Here is a 5012-nt window from a genome sequence, read left to right as displayed (position 1 = left end):
GTTTCAAATTTTCCAATAAAGTTTATCTTTCTAATTAACATTTTTTTTTTTCAGAACTGGTGTAATTTTAAGCTTCGAATATGGTACATCATACTTAATTAATGAGACATGAACGTTAACTGCTTTTGGTCAAGTTAGTGAATTCGTTCATGTTTTCGTTCTTTAAAATGACAGACTATGGCTCGTTGCTGGTGACTCACAGACATTCGAGGGGTTCCAATATAACTTTCACGGTCTTGAGTTCGATTCCAGGGTTGAATTTAAAAAAAAAAAAAAGAGAACCATAAGAGAACTATGAGACACGGAGGTAAGAAGAGTTGGAAGGAACAATCATGACTACGAGAAATTTCCAATCTAATAAATTAAGTTTGGGTTTTTATTGTCTCATCAGTCATGAAATGCTTGAATATACATGGGAAATATAGCATGTGTCAAGGACAACACTCACTAAACAAGGGACTTCAGCCAGCCATTGCTAATATCAGCCGTGATGATTTCGCGAGAGGATCGGAATGCAAGATCGAGAGTTGAATAAAACCTTAGCTGATCGAGACATCAACTTATGATGAAATGACCCGCTCGCGATCACGTGATTATGAGGCGATGTGTGTTCGCGGGAAAAATCGTGTCTTTCTTCATTGATTCAATTGCACTCTTAAATAACAACTTTTTGAGTTACAAAGATCCGGTCTTTTTATAAGATCCGGTTACAATGAAAATCAAAGAAAATAAAAGAAAGATTACAACTTTTTATCCTTGTTTGTCGAACGAATCGCGAGCTCCTGTTTTGCGGTCACTCGCTTTGTGGGTTCTTTGCCTGCGCCGGGGTTTATCCGTGGACCACCGCGAGATCTAGATCCGGTCGGATCTACGCAGTACGACGGGTATTATTCCACAAAGGAAATAATAGCCGGGGAGGATTGATTCACCAAGGAAACAATCGTCCAAGTCTCGGGATCTAAGACCAAGCTTAGATCCGGAGTACGTCTGCGTAGATCTGAGATCCGGTCCTCTCGAACACCTGCCTTTTTTAGCGTTGACGATCGCTGAGCACCAGATCTGGAAGAGTGAGTCCCCGAAGTCCCAAAGCTCCAATCTTTTTTAAGTTTCGAGTCTTGAATCCGGCAGAGCTTCGCCTCCAAAATTTCCAACCAGTCCTCGAAAATGATGAATGACCCCGCCTATTTATAGGCAACCAGATCTGTGCATTTGGCACAGATCTGGGCGGCCACCTCAGGGTGGCTCGGCTCATGCCGAGCCACCCTAGGGTGGCTCGGCCTTGGCCGAGCCGCTGAAGTGGCTCGGTTTCGGCCGAGCCCCTCAGGGGTGTTGGGTTTTGTAGTTTTGTCTGTTGTATCCGTTTTGTCCGTGATTCCGGTTGTGGCGGTTGATTTGTCTGGACTCGATTTGTTGACCTCCTGATTTGGCAGTCGATCCGAATCCTGATTTGGCAGTAAATCCATTCCTGAGTTCGAGTCCAGAAACCCGATCTTGATTCGATCGTGAATTCGTCCGAGGTTCCCGCTCTTGTTTGAATGACTCGTTGATTCCCGAACTGTTGGCTTTGATTCCACGCTCGAATGGATGTATTCTGTGCTTGCGTGTGGTTCGTCACCCTCCGTCGCCTCGTTGGTTCGTCTGGTTTGTGCGGCTATGCTAAGGACCTATAAGCAATTTTATATCTCTACAGATACCCCCTCCAAAGTATTTCAGGCCGTCGTTCTTTTATAGAAGAGTCTGGAATACTTTGGATATGATTGTCCAACCTTCAGTCGGTATAACGGGACTTTTGGAATGGCTTCTGTTCTTGATTCTTCAATCTTCGCAGCTATTCTCAGTGTTTGTCGAATGTCTGTAGAGTTCGCGGTGCTGCATTTATTGTCTGACCGTTGTCGAATTTGTAACTTGAAGTCGACTCCTGATTTCTAATCTTTAGGAGCATTGAACGATTGTTGGTGTTGAGTTTTTGTTTGCGACGCGTTGTCCGGCCAGTGTGTCTGTTGATGTTTAGTTCCTTAAGAATATTTATGAAAAATATTCTCCAGGAACTTCTCAACTAAAAATAGGGAATAGTTTATACTCGTATACCTTATTGGAGTATTAAGAAGCAGTTTATACTCGTATACTTTTCGGAGTATTAAGAAGCAGTTTATACTCGTATACTTTTCGGAGTATTGATTCTTTCATTGCAACGCATTGATAGGCATTGACCTAGGGTTACGCGTTGACCGGCGTTGACCCTAGGGTTTCGAATGTCGTTGGATGCTCAAGTCACGAGACCAACTAATGAAGCTGATGCGTCAGTGACTCTCGTATTTATAGAACTAACCCCCAGCCATCAACGGGTTTGATAAGCCTTTACCGACTACCGTTTGAGTCGGGCTAGCATGCGGATTATCTAAATCCGTTCCGCATGTGACGTTGTGCTAAGAGAGTTAACGCTCTTAGTGCTACGATATTGAATACGTAGACTTCGTCTTTCTCACGGGAATAGACTACCCGGCGACGCGTGTTAGGCGTTGACTTTAGGATTTTTGGCTAACCCTCAGCCTTCAATGGGTTTGATAAGCCTTTACCGACTACCGTTTGAGTCGGGCTAGCATGCGGATTGTTCAAGTCCGTTCCGTATGTGATGTTGTGCTAAAGGAATGAACTCCCTTAGACTTGATGCTACAACTTCGAATATGTAGACTTCGCCATTGTTATGGGAATAGGCTACCCAGCAACGTGTTTTAGACGCTGACTTATCCCTACTTAGGCTTCGGGATAAAACTAGGAGTTCATTCCTATAACAATGAAAACTAGGAATGAAACTAGGAGTGAGACCTCCATAACAATGAAACTAGGAGTGAGACCTCCACTCCGAGAATCGAAAACTTCGGATGATCCTAATTGTCAGAAGTTTTGATTACCGAACTAAAGGTGAATTTCTCGTTTATCGAGAGTGAATTATGGTTTTGACCCTAACTGTAGGAAGGTTTGGCCAAATGGGAGTTTGAGGTGACCCTAACTGTAGGAAGGTTTGATCACTTGATTTGAAAGTGGACCTCTCGTTCATTGGAGGAATCGAGAGGGGATTTTGACTGTGGTCCTAACTGTAAGAAGGTTTGACCAATTGGGAGGTTTGAGACGATCCTAACTGTAAGAAGGTTTGATCGCTCGATCTGTGGACCTCTCGTTCATTGGAGGAATCGAGAGGGGGATTGTGACTGTGGTCCTAAGGTTTGACCAGGTAAACGGTGAGTTTAGTGCTTATTACTTTATTTGTAATGATCGGGTTATCCCTAAGAAAATTACATGTAACATTCTTTCAGGAACTTCCCGTTATATGAATTATCCATCCCTAGCTTTTCTTGCGAAACTGGGTTTATCATCGTATCGGTTGCATGATCGGGTTATCCTTAAGAATACCACGCATGGCACTCTCCAGGAACTTCCCGTGGAAGAAAGGAAATAGTTTAGACTCATATACCTATTGGAGTATCAGAGAGCAGTTTAACCTCTTATACCGGTCGGAGTAGGGAGCAGTTTAACCTCTTATACCGGTCGGAGGATTGAGAAGCAGTTTATACTCGTATACTCTTTGGAGTTGTGTCGTTCTTAACTGGCTTACCTTAGCGTCATGACGCCGGCTTCAACCAAGGTCTGAATACTATTCTTGAGAGCAAAGCAATCCTTGGTGGGGTGAACGACCCTCCTATGGTATGCATAGTACTTTGGGTCTGTAGTGTTGTCAGCTTCCTCCTGATTTGTGATAGGTGGTAGTTTGATCTTGTTGCTTCCAAGGAGGGATTCGAAGATGGCTGGAACGTCTTCGTCCTTGAAGGAATACTCTCTTTGGAGTCTCGGACCCGAAGCCTTCTGCTGTCTCCGGGATTGCTGTTGCGACGTTTGATTAGCACCATCAGCAGCTGCAGGTGCCTTGCCCTTACTATAAGAGGCGAAGTTTGAGTTCAGCGGATTAACCGTCGGTCGGTTCCTCTCGGCCTTCTTCCTTCGGAGGAAGCGTTCGGCTTGTTCACCGCGCATCTTCAGATCCTTCCATGTTTCGGACGGTGCTGTCCCCATTGCTTCCAACACGTCCAAGGACAGATTATTATGGCAGGTCTGGGGGATGAAATTTTCGGTGATCGGGTCCCGGCAGTTCATCGCCTTGTTCCGGAACCTTTTGACGAAGGTGTCGACCAATTCCCCGTCTTTTTGTTTCTCATCGAGCAACGTTCCGATGGATATCTCTGTGTCGTCGTCGAAGAAATTGGTGAGGAACATGGTCTCCATATCGTCCCAGTTGTTCACACTACCTGGCTTGAGGCGACGATACCAATCGAAGGTGGCTCCGCGAAGGGTGCCGACGAATGACCGCACCATCAGAGGCTCATTGCCGGAGATTACCCCCAGGTGCGATTTGAAGTAAATCAAATGCTGAGTGGGTGAACCCTTCCCATCAAATGGCGTGAAGTTAATTAGGTTGAACTTCGCCGGATATGGGATCGATTCCCACTCTCTCGGGTATGGACAGGGAATGCCTGTTTTCTTCGTCTCTTGAGCGGAGATCAATGTGTTGATTTTGCTCTCGAGGTTCTTGATCTTCAGACTTTCGCCTGTGTTTTCGTTAGCACGATTCTGAGGCGGAAGTGTGGCATTACGACTAGCATTCTCATTACCACCCCCTGCATTGATGGGAGGATTATTGGCATTGTGAGCTTCATCCGTATCCGTGTGATCCTCTTCCTGAACGACTTGATTACGGTGGCTTGGTTCGCCTTGCTGGTTTGTCAGCGCTCGGATTTGCTGGTCATGCATTTCCCTCATGTTCTGCATGGCCATCTGTATTTCGAACCTGAAGCTCTCCTGTTGCTTGGCTAAGGCGTCTTCGAGCATCTTGGCCACTTGTTCCACGCTTATCATGAATGACTCGCAGGGTTGTCCATCGCTGGATACCGTGTTATCTGATGCGATCGCAGAGCAGGCATCTGATTCTTCATCTTCTGAAGGTGTTCTTGTCCGAACCC

This window comes from Asparagus officinalis, chromosome 1 (genome assembly GCF_001876935.1).
Source record: "Asparagus officinalis chromosome 1, Aspof.V1, whole genome shotgun sequence".
Classification (NCBI taxonomy): domain Eukaryota; kingdom Viridiplantae; phylum Streptophyta; class Magnoliopsida; order Asparagales; family Asparagaceae; genus Asparagus; species Asparagus officinalis.
Note: the sequence above shows the minus strand (reverse complement) of the source record.